Source organism: Vanessa atalanta, chromosome 3 (genome assembly GCF_905147765.1).
Source record: "Vanessa atalanta chromosome 3, ilVanAtal1.2, whole genome shotgun sequence".
NCBI lineage: Eukaryota > Metazoa > Arthropoda > Insecta > Lepidoptera > Nymphalidae > Vanessa > Vanessa atalanta.
Genome location: NC_061873.1, coordinates 12330964 through 12348517, shown reverse-complemented (window position 1 = coordinate 12348517; position 17554 = coordinate 12330964). Strand labels below are relative to the sequence as shown.

The 17554-nt window shown below is 31.5% G+C and overlaps 1 protein-coding gene across 8 annotated transcripts in view; it reads left to right on the top strand.

The window, feature by feature from the left end:
- The window catches only part of LOC125077215 (GTPase-activating protein skywalker), a 77569-nt gene that overhangs the window by 2271 nt on the left and 57744 nt on the right, over positions 1–17554 (top strand). The gene's annotated exons all lie outside the window — the stretch shown is intronic.

The window sequence follows — 17554 nt, the reverse complement described above, 5'->3', positions numbered from 1 at the left end:
GTTTGTTAGACTATTGTGTGTGCGGTATTTATTTACATAAAAATTTATACATAAGTGCAAAAAATCACAATCATTTTTTCATAAAATTGAATCAAATTGAACAGAAAAAAGATAAAAAATTTAATTACAGATAGTTAAAGAATTTTTTCATAAATTGTGTTTTCTAAGTACATCAGTTTGATTCTATATATATATATATATATTTGAAGATACATACATATTTATGTATATGTGAACATACTCTAATAGATATGTTTATGTGAAAATAAAAAACAAAATATTATTTATACAAAAAAGTAATAAAATGTGATTATTTTGCTAAAAAAAAGTTTAGGATAAATTTAAAAGTTAGATAAGGTTCTATAGTATCACCTAATTATTGATCAAAGTACATAAGTAATATATGTATATATGTTCGTGTTGTATACTTTAACCCACAGGTGATCCATCAATAATTATACTTTATAGTAAATTCCAAATAAAGATAAAAAGACACTGTCTACCATGGCAATGTGCCAATATGGCCAATACTTTAATAACGAAATCTGCGCAATGTCTTGATGTTATAGCGTGTGTGTTCTGATATATAAGCTATAGTAAAGTTTCATTAAAATCCATTGAGTAGTTGCTGCGTGTAAGTGTAACAAACACCAATATATCCTCACAAACTTTCGGATTTATAATATTAGTAGAAATTCAACGTGCTTATCACTACGAGTCCGTTTTCAATAACACATTTTCCGTCAGATAGATTTATTGAGGAAGGTTATAGCCTATAAGTTCATGTTACGAACTAGAGGAGTGGAGTAGCCATTAACATTAACCACTATAGTAAACTACTAAACAGGCTGTGTTAAATCCAAATTGTACGCGGGTGAAACGAGGGGGTTAACCTAGTTCATGTATACTTCTATACTAATATTATAAATGCGAAAGTAACCTAGACAGGTTACCTAGATGAAATCTACCTATCTGCTGTCTATCTGTTACTCTTTCACGGCCAAACTACTGAATTAGGTGAATTTTAGTAAGAAGCAAGCTGAAAACCCAAGGGAGGTAACCCAACTTTTTCATAAGTAAAACCTGATGACCAACTAAAACGCGAACGAATCCGTGAACGAAAACTAGTTAATAATAATAAGAACTCTTTTGAAAATAACTTCATTGATGTAGCTATAATTTAACTCCACAAGAATATATTAAAAATCTACGAAACAATAGTTTATAAACAATTTTGAACAAGCGCTCAACGATAAATTAAGTTATTATTGAATCCGAAACAGTTTCTCTGAATTCTCATGGTACGTAAAAGTGGCTGGTTTGTTTGTGAAACATCGAGACATATTGTGTTTTATGCTGTCTAAACACTCGGAACAATGCCCCACCTTAACCTATCCAAGAATCTTTGCTAATTTTCCACTATGTACGTAAATGACGGACCTGAAAACAAAACTGCTGTATAATGATATATATTTATAGTATTTTATGTGTTATTTACCTTGATTGAATAAGATTATGTGCGATATTAATGTGTACAACATTATACAGCCGCTCGTAATGTCTATGAGATATTTAAAATGAAACTTTTTTGGAAATATTACAAAGGGAATGAATCGCTTTCCGCACGATTTATTATTAACTTTAAAACTTATAACCTACCGTGATGAGTGGTTTTGCTGTTTTTCCGTTAACCAATTTAAAATTTAGTGATCGTTATTTATATACATTGAAAGAAATTTAAATAAATTTAGTCCTATGACAGTAACTACTTGGATAGGATATGAATTGTGGTACCCTTGTGTCTGTAATTAAATTGACTTACTTCCTTCATAAATACAGAAATACAAATCGCGATATCCCAATAATAATGAACACACAGAGACGCTTCCCACTTCGCTAGTCGGACAACATTTTTGTAACATTTGTACATTTTTCGTGGAGTGGGATTATTTCATTTGTACTAAATTTAATGCGCTTAAAGCGCTTTTTTTACTGTTTTATAAAATCCAACCGTTAGTTCCTGAGATCAGTGCGTTCAATAATACAAGCTGTTTAATGGTATGATATAAATACAGTCAGAAGTTTGATAACGAATTATCTCGTATTTATTTCGTTTAGGTTTTTTTTCTTGTCATATATCCATGACATTGTAAGATTAGACGAGACAGACAGTCGCCTGAAATTACCTTGTCTCACTAATGTTATAAATGCGAAAGTTGAGATGGATGGATGTATGTGAATGAAATTTGGCACAGAGGGAGATGAGAGGCTGGAACAGCAAATAAGTAACCGGGATAAGTGAACACCACGACACCCCTCAGGTGGGCGAAGTCGAAAGTGGAAACTAGTAGGTATTTAATAAATAATTTTAGTAATCTACTTTTACTACCGCCAATGTATTCACAATGGATATATACTGCCAAGGATTACATGCTTCCAATGTCGATCGACACATGTTCTAAATTTGAAAAAAAAACTAACTATAAGAAACCAATTGTTTTTTTATATTGCCATTTGAATAACTTCGTATATAAGGCATTTATTGCTAACGAGATTTCTTGACAATCGTTATTCGAGATGAGATATGTATGTATATAGTGATAACAGTCTCATAAACTAGATCACGTTGATAACGCAGCCACAGTTGAGTCGATGTATGTATTTTTATCAAAGATGTGTGTTGTGATAATAATTTATGCAATAGACGTTATGTTTAATGTATTCTATTTATACATTTATTTAAAGAAAACATTGTTGGTCAATATTTTGTTTAAGTAGTCGCGTGAAGGTTTGCCGTCTCATAACATGACCGTTATGAGTTCTAGGAATGTGCTAGACATAAATAGATTCTTTGTGTTCAGACTAGCAGGAGGTTCAGGAGGTTCAGGAAACTAAAGACTATTCTAATTAAAGAAGGAAAGAATATAAACAAACCTTTGATTTGTATTCAATGCGATTTGCTAATTACCTGAGCTATATTGTGCTTTGTGCACTACTAACAATTCTTGATTGATATATCTTTAATTATTCAGTTTAAAACGCAAGTTTTTCGCAATACGTAATGAATGACATAGATTATTCAAAGTGTGGATTAATGATATCGCTTCAATTAGATGTCAAATGTTGTTTATTTGGTATTTGTTCTCTCGTGGTGGGAATAGACTCGTGGTGGGAATAGACCGTTCCGTCACCGTTGCATGCTATGCTCCGAACGATGACAATATTTTGCCAATGTCCAATACGCTAACATTCAAAATCAATCAAAATCGGACTTGTGAACATAGTCTTATATTTCTCAATGTTATTTTTTTTACAATTGAGAAGACCGAATGATATGCAAAAAAAATCAAAAAAATCCACAACAGCGCGATTTTTAAGGCATTTTCTGCCTCGCATAACCACTCTGTGGAACCAGCTTTCGCCGGCGGTTTTTCCAAACCGATACGACTTGGAAACCTTCAAGAAAAGAGCGTACTTATTTCTTAAAGGCCGGCAACGCACCTGCAACCCCCCTGGTGTTGCAGATGTCCATGGGCGGTGGTAATCACTTTCTATCAGGTGAGCCTCCTGCTCGTTGGCCATCGTTGGTCGCCGTTGGACAATGCGGATGCTACGGCCACTAAAACCTAAGGGCTGAACATGGGTGTGATACGCTGCTGATACGTTCTTGGGATACGGTATAAGAGTAACGGGCAGACAGCCTAGTGAGTAGATATTGCTTATATACAGTTGTATATTATGTGTTACAAATATATATTTTATGGTCGTGAAAGGGTTTATACTAAAGGGTTTCCGTTAAAGTTTCCGACCTTTTGGGTTATTCAAATCAAATCAAAATATACTTTATTCAAGTAGACTTTTACAAGCAATTTTGAATCGTCATTTAACAAACTATTTAAAGTAAAGCTACCACTATACCATACCATGTTATGTCTCTTGCCTGGAAGTCAACAAGCATTAACTCCACGCTATTTTATCATCGAATATGCCTTCTTTACCAATATATTTTTTACAAATGACTTGAATCTATTTTCGTACCCACTCCTAGCCAGGAACACTTAGTTGAAGGTTATTAATTAATAATCATTTTAATATTAATCATTAATAAAACAATTACAATTATTCGTTTAGCCGAGGTACAACATTCGTCGACTTTAAATCGTCATTACATAAGTAAATGAAATGTTAAACTATCAGCAGTTAAAGTGTTAAGCTTAAAAAAAAAACAGTTTCTCTTTACACGTGTATAATCTAGAACGTAAAAGAATATGTCTTCTCTGTTTTTTTTTTTTAAATTTAAGATGAAAAAATGGATAATTTTACAGAGCATTGCTAAAATACTTCATAAAATGTCGTATTATTAAAATTAAATTAAAGATAATTATTATTAAAACGTAATTAACTATTATAATACGTATAATGAGATAAATCACGTTTTCATATAAAATGAATTTTAAATTCAATCTAGATATGATTAATTTATTTATAATTGGCTACACTTGGAAATAATTATTATAGTGTATTATGAAGAGATCTTTGAAAAGAAACCAAAAATGTTACATTTACATTTAAAGTGAAAGAATAGAAAAAAAATATTATAAAATTAAATAAACAAACATTTCTCTTATATTACATATATTATACATTTTTAACCAATGTATTACATTAATGTTTAATTCCTTAACTAAACAAAACAAAAATTAACGTATTTTGTTTAAAACACAAAAAAAAAATAATAATGTACCTACCTACACCAAAATATATTTTATTTAAATTATTTATAAATATAATATATAGTAAATTATAAAGAGGTAAAATTTATTCATTTGTATGTTAGGGGTAATCTCGGGACTAATGAAAATGAAATCCAATTCTAAAAAAAAACTCCGGTAGGATACTATATTATTCCTGAGTTCTTGAAGATACACCCGTACTGTATGATATGCACCCGTGTAAATCTGGGGCGATTCGCTAGCTATATATAAATAGTCTATAAGCAATGCAAATATTCCATGACGTAGTTTACCCTTTCTCAATAATAATAATAATTGACGTTCTTGCAAAATCAGCGCAAGCGCATGGTGTGATGTTTCGTCCAATAACAAGCGTGTAACATCGGTGGGGGGAACATGCCACCTGGCGAAAGGTTGAATGAAGTATTATTATTGTACCTACTATGCTATAAGTACAGGGTAATTGGATTACATTATTTTGTATTAGTTTCTCTTTTGGATAATCACTTTAGCATACTTTAAATTATACCTAAAATGTTCCAGTAAAATTTATTGCAAGTTTAGGCTAAACTCTTACTTGGTGGTAGGGCTTTCTGCAGGGCCTGGGTTAATACTATCCACTCATCACATATTTTACGACTTAAATGCAGTACTGAGTATTGTTGTGTTTCGATTTGAGCTAGTGAAGTAACAGGCACAAGGGACATAACATCCTAGATTTAAATATTTCTTACAGTGCAAAAGTCGATGTGCGGTTATGATCACTAACGAACCTCCTGGTCCGCAAATAAACGACAAAAAAATTATAATAACTAACCCCTATAAATTTAACAGTTTTCCTTCTTGCTCCATTTTCTTAATTGATAATTCTTTCCTTTATGAGTATCACTTGTGGCTCCTGTAACCAACTGCTAACTTGGTTTAATCCCTTCTAGGTTTCATCTAATAGTATTACCGTTTCATAGCATAATTCTGTTAAAGTATCTTCTTACGATTCAGAATTATTGAGGGTCATACTTATTGCACTGGCATAAAATATTTATTATTAACTAGCTTACCAATTTTGAAATGAGTAGATTTTAGAATTGAACTTCTTTTAACTTTTAACAACTATATAATTAATTTGGCGTCCCTGCACACGTCTATACCCAAGTGTCTGCCAAATTTCAAGCATAAAAACTAATTAAAAACGAGACTAATCATCTAATTCATCACATCGGCGATAGATTGCGGCCTTTTTTTTAATTTTCTTTTATTATTTTTATTCCAGAGTTGATTAATGTTTTATTGTAGATTACGGAAGAAAATATTTATTTTAATTCACTTTGATAAATTTATAATAATAATTATTAAAAAATAAAATTATTGTTTTATATTCAATTTAATAACACATAATCTTTATTATATGTGCTACTTTATAAAAAATACTATTAATTTTTTTATTTAAAATAAAAAGGCGTAAAATTTTATTTATATGTTTTATCTTTCATGTAAACGGGATTAAAAATGGTTAAATATTTAATTATATACATTACACGAAAGTAATTATTACTATCTGTACTTTTTATTGGAAAAATTGTATGCAAAAAATGTAATAAAATGGAACATTTATATTGCTTGGTAATTTTTCAAATGTTATTGTTAAATGATCCATAAAAACAATTAAAGTCCAATTACATTTTGAATTAAGTCAAGCCAATTTGATTAAATAGGTACACTCCTTGGCCGGTTTTAGACATTGGCATTCATTGCTTCTTCAATGATCAATGATTATGGTCAGTTGCCAATCGTAGAATTTAACTTGTCATATCACTGGCATACATTATAATGAACCTGATTGGTTATACAAATATCATCATCATCATCATCCTCCTGTCCTTATGCCAATTTCACTTGGTGTCGGCGCAGCATGTCTTCTTCTTCCATACTTCTCTGTTGGACGTCATCTGACAAGTAACGTTATTTCTAACCATATCGTCTTTCACACAATCCATCCATCGTTTCTTTGGTCGTCCCCTACCTCTATATTCATCCACATCCATTTTCAAAACCTTTCTCACAACATGGTGCCTCAAATCAGAGGAATGCCTCTGCATAACTTGCCCACACCATGACAGCCGGTTTCCAGATAGCTTCTCGGTTTTAATGGGGAACCGAAATTAAGTATTTTTGTGTCCATTATAATAACAACAACTATTTCAAAGATGATAGCTGTCCTTGGGTATGCAACGATCGCCTCCGGGTGGTTTCAAAACTTAGTAAATAATTTATCATTGTAATCACACATACATATCTAACAATGAAAAAACCGGTTCTGTTTCTTTCGCGGGTTCTTCTCTGGTCTGAGGTGTTTCTTTTCGAACCGGTGGTAGAATTTTTAGATCAATTCAAGTGTCATCCTTCTATGTTGAAAAGATATATTTGAGTATTAAAACACAGGCGAATTTTACTCAGTTTGTTTTAAGCGTGTGAGTATGTAAAATGCGTATCACTATGAGACGTGAAGTGCCTCTCAACAAAATAAATAAATAAAATTGATCACATCACAACTAGCTTTTCCGCGCGGTGACACCCGCGCTATCAAACAAACAGGCAATCTTTTGTGTTTATATATGTTAAATATAGTCTAGATTATGACTGTAACACTATGACTCATTTTGGTTTTTAAAAAGTTGTTACGAGACATTATTTTAGACTAAAGAAATTTATTCTTGACACTGTGTTTAACGAGAGCCGTATTACAATCATAAAATTATGAAGATTAACGAACAAAGAGCAGTTAACGTGGATTGTGGGCGATAAATTATTTATTGACAATGAAACTGGATTTAACGCACCTTGTACAGGCGCCGTGTGGCAGTTTTTATGCCATTTACTGGATATCAATATAATTTACTTTATAAAATAATAGAAGCAAGGTATTAATAATTCTATTGTTTCTTCTAGAATTCGTTAAGACTAATTAAGAATAAGGTACAGGTTCAGCGTTTTTGTGTTCATAGACGATATAGAACCTAAAGATGTTTTAACCTTAAGAGTAGAACTTAAAGGTAATGACGAGAAAGTGGTACCTTCCCAGCCTTCATAAAGCCCTACCACTGGTAAATATAAATTGTTTTTGTTCAACATAATTATAGTAATAAAGGAGTAAATTTTCATAAGTTGAACAAAACGACATTTTATAAATTGAAAGAAAATCACTGAATAATTTGATTCAATTAATTAAAGCATTGATGTTTCTTAAAAAAAAAATTTTTTTCGAATATTAATTAATAAATATAAATTTTACTACTTTTGTGTCTGCTGGATGTGATATCGGTCGAGCCTAATATATATATTTTACATTAATAAGCTAGCCGTATATAATTAAACCACTATATATAAATTCGGTAGGAAGCACTGTGCAAGCCTGCTCGGGTAGGTGATACATATGCAAATACTTAGTATAGTTATGTTTAGGTTTTAAGGGTGAATGAACTAATGTAACTACAGGCGCAAGGGACATAACATCTCACTTCCCAAGGTTGGTGGCGAATTGGCGAAGTAGGAAATAATTAATATTACTTACATCAACCATATATATGGGCGGTGGTGGCCTCTTACCATCATTTGCCTTTACGCCTACATGTAACATAAATGATCATGCCATCAATTATGCATCTGTTGATGTTATTTGATGAAAATATTCGTACTGGTCACTGGTTACTACCTGAATTAGAACCCCTATAAAAAGTAGCTTAAGCGTACTCGTTTTCGAGAACATCTTGATCTCGATGATAGTCTTAACATAGTTTTGTACTCACGTTTATAGCAGGAGACAAAATAATCTGTATTTTTAAATTTTATTCGTTTTAATCCAGAGATCAATTAAAACCTTTTTTTTTCAATTATTATCTATCGGACTGTACATAGAAAAAGGCATGTAAAGTTTTCAAATAAATTCACGTTTTATCGAAACATTTGTACGTGTGTATACTAATATTTGAATTCCCTTACTTTAGCATATCTGTAATCTTATCATTGCAAACATTGAATGTGTATCGTGTTTACACGCTCATGACAACAAGATTCTAGAATTTTAGGGATCCGTATTTATCATGTATAAATCTTTCTGTTAACGCAATGAGTGCGCGGCATTTGCAACTAAAGCTTAAAAAGCCGTCCTTAGGTACGGAAGCGAACTCATTCCTTGATAAATCTAATTACGAAAGGAAATTTATATTGCCATTTAGATTCTTTAGTCATACCTTCTTTGGTTTTTTTTCAGGGAATTGAATTAAGATTCAATAAGGAAAATTCTGCCCGATTTTTCCTTCTTCGCGCCGAAGCTGACTGTTGTATCAATATTTAATATTATTACGGTTACGCGATCAATATTATTCCGAATAATGGAATTGTGCTATTTAGAAGATGTGGGTCTAAAATTACTCGTGACTTTTAATGGGAAATCACGAGATCAATCTGGGCTACAACTTTCATGCTATTTGTGTTTATAATAACGGATATAACAGCTTATTTTCAAATAGAGTAAGCCTCTCTGCATGCATTTACCTACAAACAAGCGATTGTCACACGATACGTTAAGGGCATACGCTAAAATTCGAGCGGTTCCATGACGCGGTTCTCCGATCCGGACGCTCGACTCAGGCATGTAGAGGTATTCTGTTAGGAAAACTTCGAACTCACCGCAGAACACGAACGTGTAATTCCAGAATGTGACATTGACTATCAAAACGCATCAAAATGGTGTATTACCATAATAAGACAGTTGTCAACATTTTACAAGTGAGATAAAAAGTGAATTCTTATAGAATCGTAGGTACTGCTGCTTATACTATTTCTCAATAAAGGTGTACTAGTACTAACTTATTGTATACGGAATCCTAAGAAAGTAGTCTGCATTATTATATGTATTTACAAGGTACAACTAAGCTGCAATAGATTAAATATTTCAAGTCATAATTTATAGTCTTAATATGTATGAGAAATCGTTTAAGTCTAACGTCGCCTTGCAGTAAAAAGTGTCTTGGAGAAGCTAGAAACTAAATGATAAAAACGGCGATGGTAGTGATGAGAACTATTTGTCAAAAAAAACAATAATTTTATTTGAAATAGGTGTTCGTTTTGTGTACGTTTTGTCTCAGGATTTGCATCATTTATATATAGCATTAGCACCTTCAAGCTCGAATAGGTATAACATGTTTTTTTGAAATTAAAATTATTATTTTTTGTGGTAAAAGGCTTTGGCCGTTTGGTTGGGTTCTACGCACTCATCAAATTTTCAAATCCCATTACCTCGGTGGTGCATTAACGAAATAAGAGGCTAAGGTGGTGACCATATTCCATCCAATTAAAAATACCAATTTAAAGTAAAAAAAGGGTGACGAAAAATGTTTGGTTGGCTCAGCCAGCTTGCGACTGCAAATCAAATAAGGAGATACTTTTAAATTTTGTGTAAAATAATAGGTATTTTTTTTTAAATTATCATTTTGGTACATTGAAATGTCCCTGAAGTATATTTGGACGCGCTGGATTTCCTCCATTGTTTTACCGAAATATATTGTGTGCGAATTCATTAGGACCAATCGAAGTGAATCATGTCTTAATAAATCTTTGCACGTTACGTTTAAAGATTTGGTTTATTTTTGGTAAATTAATAATAATCTCGTATAAAGTATCTTGTAGCCGGAAAAGTTGAGCCGGATACATTTAAATATTTTAAGAACAAGGAAGATTTCCAAGATATAGTTTTTCATTTTAAAGCGGCGTTCTAAAAGCTAAACGATAAATTATATATTTTTCGCTATGGAAAACACGACATTTTTTTTATTTATAATTAATTAGATATATTTACGCACTTGCAGACATGCTCAACGATCGTGACGTCAAAATTTATAAATGTAATTGTATAGGTATCTGTTAATGTATGTTTTAGAACCAACTTGACTTCTCTAGTCTTTGACACTTGCGCGTTTTTACCGTCGCGGAGTCCAAAGGAACGTTAATAAGATATCGCCTGTCTCACTATGACGCACATGTCACTCAATTCTATTTTCATGTCCAAAGTTCATTCGAACGAAATTGCGAACAGTGGAGTTATTCTGTGAGAACAATCAAGAAATATACCTTTGAATACGATCGTGTAATGTTATACTAGACATAGAAACTAATATCATAAATGCATAATACAGACTTTAGGTAACAATGTATTATCATAAGTTATAAGAAGAAATGATATTTTATGTAGTTATAAATAAATTTCAGGAAGGACCATTGTACTTGGCACCCATTTAGATCTCACTTCTTTTGTCGTTGAAATACACAACCAAGGTATATATAATAATATTGGACTTGGCTCTCATTTTTACATTTATGTTTTTGATGGGATAATAATTATACCACACAAAGGATACTCGCATCTAATTAGTGTATCAATGTTTTCCAATATTTCACAAGTGAGATACTGGCTCCTTATAGAATACCACTGCATCTCTTGTATTAATATATATAAATCAAAACAAAGATAGTCGTACGAGAAGCCAGTGACATCTCTCAATAGATATGCTTTAATGTGCATCGCAATAATGTTGTCAATATAAATTGCATTACATTCAAAACATTTGAGATCGGCATCGTTAGATGTCGGACTGATGTTGGCCAGCTTTAATGCCATTATGATATGCAATTATTTATATGTATTATAATAAATTATATTGTTCGTATCGAATCGCTTTTTTTAATTGAATATTGTATGAAAATATGAAATATATTAAAAATAGTCACTGAAGCTATACAAATTTGGACAATTATTATTATTATGTTATGTCAATAAATAAAGTTATTTTTCAAATTGTTATGTATTGTATTTATAATAAATAAAGACATAGCTTTTTGATATAATATCTTGATATTTTCGAAATGAAAATAATTGCACAATTATGTGTAATATTCCACTGTATGAGTCAACCATGCTGATTTATGGTTTAAGCTATGAAGAGTCTACATCATAATTTAATAGTATTATATGAACTATATTATATTCATAATATTTAAGGATCAAGACCTATTTTAGTGAAGTTTATTATATATATGTTAAGACGTAGATATATATGTAGAACATAGTTCGAATAGACATGTTAACTGAATAAAAATAAATATTCTGTGTCGTCATAATGATAGTAAAAATTATAACGAATACGCTAATACATCTTAAGATAAAACACAGTGGTTACGTGGAACGTGACGTGACTAATTGTCCCGTTGGTTTATTGGGTATTTTATAAAGCTCCCGAAGTTCTAAGTTCAAGGCTAGACTAAAATAAAAAATTGCGATTTTCATTGAAAACGTTTCTAAGAGTTGGCAGTGGCTGATGTTTTTTAGGTCGCTTCGGATTTCCTGTTTCATCGTATAATTAATGTGAAGGAATCCTGCTCGGTAGTATTCCTTGAGAATGACTGCTATGTTTCAAATAACTAAAATATAATTATTATTGTACATGCAAAATGGAAAAAATATATATATCCCACTGAGTTTCTTTCGCCGGTTCTTCTCAGGTCCGAGGTGCTAAATTTCGAACCGGTGGTAGGTTTTTGACTATGAATAAGCAAGTGTAAACACTTCTATATTGAATAAAGATTTTTGACTTTGACTTTGACTGAATGTCCTCATCGTCATACGTGAATAGTATATATTTAATATAACGATTCAACGTATTAGTAACAAAAGACCACTCATCACGAAATTTCCGAAACTATAGTTCCGATTTACGTGAAAATTTCATGACGTAGACGTTCAATAAGAAAGGAGTTTTAGAAATATTAACTTTAAAGGGGAAAGATAACTTTATTATAAGTATTTTACGTGAATGATGTCGGGGCGGATAGCTAGTTTATCTCTATATATATTATCTACATAATAATGTATATAATATATCTCTATATATATTATCAACATAATATGGTATGTTCGACGGATGTCCATGTTAATTATGCATCGGTATGGTGACGTTGAATTCTTGCGGTTTTGGGAGTGCATAATTCGTAAAGCCACAGACGGATATCGAAGATCGCGGTCGTATATAGAACAATCCTGGAGTGTTCATGTAATATCTTTTACCATCAAAGTAAAAGGACGTCGAATGCTAATCACTCAAAATTTTATCTCTTTTCTGTCAGTGCGATTTTATCGCACATCGTAATTCACTTATTCACTTGGTGGTAGGGCTTTGTGCAAACTTAGTAGATTGCACCAACTTAACATACACATTTTACTGTCAATCAGCAATACTTAGCATTTTTGAATTTCGGCTTGAAGGGTAGTGGGCGAGTGAAACAACAAGCACAAGGGACAACATCTTCGTTACCAAGGTTGTTTGGTTGGCATCAATAACTCAGCGGTATACGATATCGCGTACTTACGCGAAAGTCAAATGTTCGATTTTGGATTATTTTCGTATTCACTACTACAGACTACAATACGTCTTCAACTTTTCGCTTTATTGAAGGGGAAAATGAAAACACTAATGTACCCTTCAAAAATATATTAAAGTAATCTTAAAAAACAAAATGTCCCTGGTATTGTAATTCGATCACTCTATGTTACAAATCCAATGGTTTTTTAGTTGTCAGCTTAATATTGAATTTTTTTTGAATCGTCAATATTTTAATACTACCATTTCGGAAGCAATAGCAAGTTGTAAATGTTATGTAACATCCAGTAACTATCCCATTACCTAAAGACCTAATTAAAGACTAAGACTTTTAATACGTTGTTTGATTGCGAGTTGGTGATACATATGTAATAGAATTTTATTTGAATCCGTAATATTCAGTTAAGATTGAGGTGTTCTAACCACTGGGACACCTCGACTAGGATAAGGTATTTTCTTTTGAATTGTTGATATTATAATTTTATTTAGTTAATCGCTATGCAAACATATGCTTCGACTATAATTAACGAAGCAATTAACATAATTGTTATGAGTTAAATACAAACGTGTTTGAGACTTCAAATTATTTTATTTACTAAGTCAAACGCAACGAAAATACGTTTTGTTTTTTTCATTTATTAAAATGAACTACGATGAATTCGACTCTTGCTTTCTTTTCGTTGAAATATATTGATAGCACTTGTATATCTATTTTTAGGTGCACTTTATATATGTATAGATTACAATGTGTACTATATAAACTTAATTCGCCAATTAATGCTCTTTAATTATATTTATACAGAGCTCGTTAAAAAAGTTAACTTAATTGCATTACCAAAAATATATTAATTGTGCAGCATAAACATACACACGTCGCAGGGCTGCTCGTACTACAGTTACACATGACTATTTAAATGTGCCTATATGAGCGTACTTGCATAATGAATATTTTAATTTTACAATTTTAAAACTTGTCAGTTTCAAACAAACATGCCTGGTATTTGATAAAAATAATAAGGGCTATTTATATGTTGTTAAAAGGTCTGGAGAATTAAATGTACTCAATCGGTCCGTGATTTTGTAAAAAGTTGATTCGAGTGGAAAAAAATCTTGCAATTGTATCTAAATCACGACTGAAATAATCTGCACTCATATTCAAACTTCTGTTCATCTCCGATTTCACTCGTTTGGTTGATACATTTTTGAAAAAGCTGTTATATGTTCTTTACTCATTAACATAAGCCTAAATACCCATTTGCATATTTCGAATCAAAAATGACGAACCATACAAATTTTCATCCTATTAAACGCCAGTAGGAGATGTATTTTTAAAATTTTATTAATTAGATAAAAAGTAGTGTTTATACTAGATTTGAGATCTTTACAATCGAAAATTGTCACAAAACAAAATTCACTTTGAAGAGTTTAGTAAATAAGTTACATGCCAAACGTATTTGATAAAGAGGGTATAACAAAAGATAAAAAAAAAATGTTCGAAATAATTGGAAGTTCTTAAAATTATTGGATTAATATCCAAATATTTATAAAAAAGTAAAGGTCAAATAGTGCAATTAAGATGCAGATAGAGTATTCTAAATATTAAATGGTCGAATAATAAATACACAATTATAATAGTTTAAATAATGTCTTTTGTATTTTTTGGAAACAATTAACCGGTACGACTCGCTCGTTACTTATTTTGAATTGAAGTTACTATATTAGAAACCTTTTATATAATTTCCAATAACATTAGTAGATTATTAAAACAATCCGTGTACGCAGAATATTATAACTTATATATATATATATATATATATATATATATATATATATATATATATATATATATATTTGTTGTGCGATTAAAAACTCATTGTGCTAAGTAATCACAAAACGACAACGCTTCCAAATAAATCGTGAATCTAATGATAAATAAACAAAGAGAAGTTTAAATTTAACTAATCGTACCGAGACTGCAGCGTGATAACCTCGCGTTATCAGTTGCGGTGCCACTTAACACTTAAACAACGTGGGATGTAAAAGAGACCCGTTTCGTTCGATTACAATTAAAATTATTTTCTAATGTATGTTAAATTTATCGATGAGTATCTTTAATCGAAGGTTGAGGGTTTGAAAGTGTGTATTTTTATATTGGAAGTATTATAAGATCGTTCCTTAATTTTTAATGTAGTACACCATTCCTTATTTACTTGGTGGTAGGGTTTTGTACATTCCCGTATGGTTAGGTAACACCCACTAATCAGATGTTCTACGGCTAAGCAGCAAAACTTAGTATTAATGTGTTCTGGTTTGTAGGGTGAGCGAGCCTGTGTAACTACAGGCATAATTGATATAACATCTTAGCTGTTGTTTAGCGATGTAAGGAATGATTAAGATGTCTTATACCCAGGCCTAGGCCTATTACCGCCTATCTATATATTAAAAAATATGTCAAATCTTATACCAATGTGTTCTAAAATTACATGTTGAGGTACTATGGTACTAAGGTACTATTATAACGATGGTTCACGCGCACCCTTCGCACCGGACCACAGCAATATAACGCATTAATGTTTGTCTATGAGAGCATCGTTGAGCTATGTAGTTCCCAATAATCTTACCTATTTATGTTATGTTCAATTCAATTCTTGGTTTCGAGAGCCAAGATAGCCTATTGAATATATAATACGTGGATTTTCTGATGATCGCGGGTTTCAAACACTATTGAGTTTTCCTAAGAGTAGGTATTTGAGAGAAGTAAATTAATTGGCTGCTACATTATAGTCGTTAAAGAAAATGTCGCCTGAAATTGTTCCGTGTCAGATAAGGTAGATAAATTTTAGCTATCGACAAATAGTCAATATATTATGTAAAATACTAGCGGATTCCGCAGAAATAGAATTTCAGCTGTGACAAAAATACTTCAATAACCTAGCCTATGTACTTCTTTGGGGTTCCATCTTACTTCGTTCCGAATTCATCAATATTTCTTCAGTAGTTTCCCCGTAAAAGTGTAACAGACAGACAAATTTATTTTTGTAGTTATATTATTAATATAGAATTAGACCTATTTTGACATTTGGTCTATAGACCTCTCATAATTCACAAAAACGTTAAACAGTCGAGCTGTGAGGAAAAATTAAAATAAATTACGTCATGACTTGACTATTGATTTACTGCACTTCACAATAACTCTAATGAATACATGTACAACTTTCTATTATTTTCCTTTTGGATACACAACTATTGGCAATCGCTTTACAGATCCTGCTGAGATTGTTCGATAGAGTAATTTCGGGTGCTTATTGAAAAAAAACCATTCTCTTAATTACGTCCCAAGAAAGCTCTTAGCGCTAGAACTCTAAAGGTTTACTTGGGACTTCTTTACTACCTATAAATATAATGAACAATACACACAACCATGATACGAAACTACGAGTAGGTAAATGTCGAATGACAGTTGTCTTTCGTAATAAGTAATACTTACATTAACAAGAATTGTTACTAATTACTTAACTGGTGGTATCAAGGGCGGTATGACTCATTAGCAGTCGTTTTAGTTTAAGTATTAATAATAATAAAACATATTAAATTATTTACATCGCGAAATGAGAACCGAAACGAAAACTTTGTATATGTAATAAAACTAAAATAATTTTGGTTAGTTTTGGGTTTGAGTATCTCGTTGAATTTGAAAAGGGTCATCGTTTTAATGTATATGTGTACGTAAGGCTTTGAATAAGGGTGTGAGGATGCATACGAATTATCGTTATTCACTGTTCCGACGTAGGCAGTGAATGATTTACGTTTATTTATAAAATAAATTAAATTCTGAAACTACACTATTGTTATAATTGTTTCTTGAATAAATCTGCATGACTCGCTACTAGTACTTTGGCTTTTCTCCAAAACTTGTTGTTCGTTTTGCTATATTCTGATGTCTATTTTTATAAATTCACATGGTTCTTATAACCTGTCTTATTTACCTGTTTATATGCATATAATCGAATAATAATTATATTGTGTGTTCAATTACTTTAATTCTAAATTATTTTGTTCAGTATTGAAACGTGAGATCAACGATTTGTTATAATTTAACTTACGCTGTTATAAATATACCAGCTATCAGGAAACTTGTTGAGCATACGCAGATGTATCATTACAATGGGTTTAATGGTTTAGAAACGCATAGAGGACAAACATACTTACATTCATTTTTATGAATACAGATTGCGTTAAGGTTTTTAATGACGATATAACCTGACGTAACCTACGCTGAATATCGATATGCTTACTTAAAATTTAGATAATTTTCCATTGCGGTCTAATCGACCGCGGCGGCATTCATACGGTCAGATAAACACTCGTCAAGTGTAACACCGTCGGGGCGCG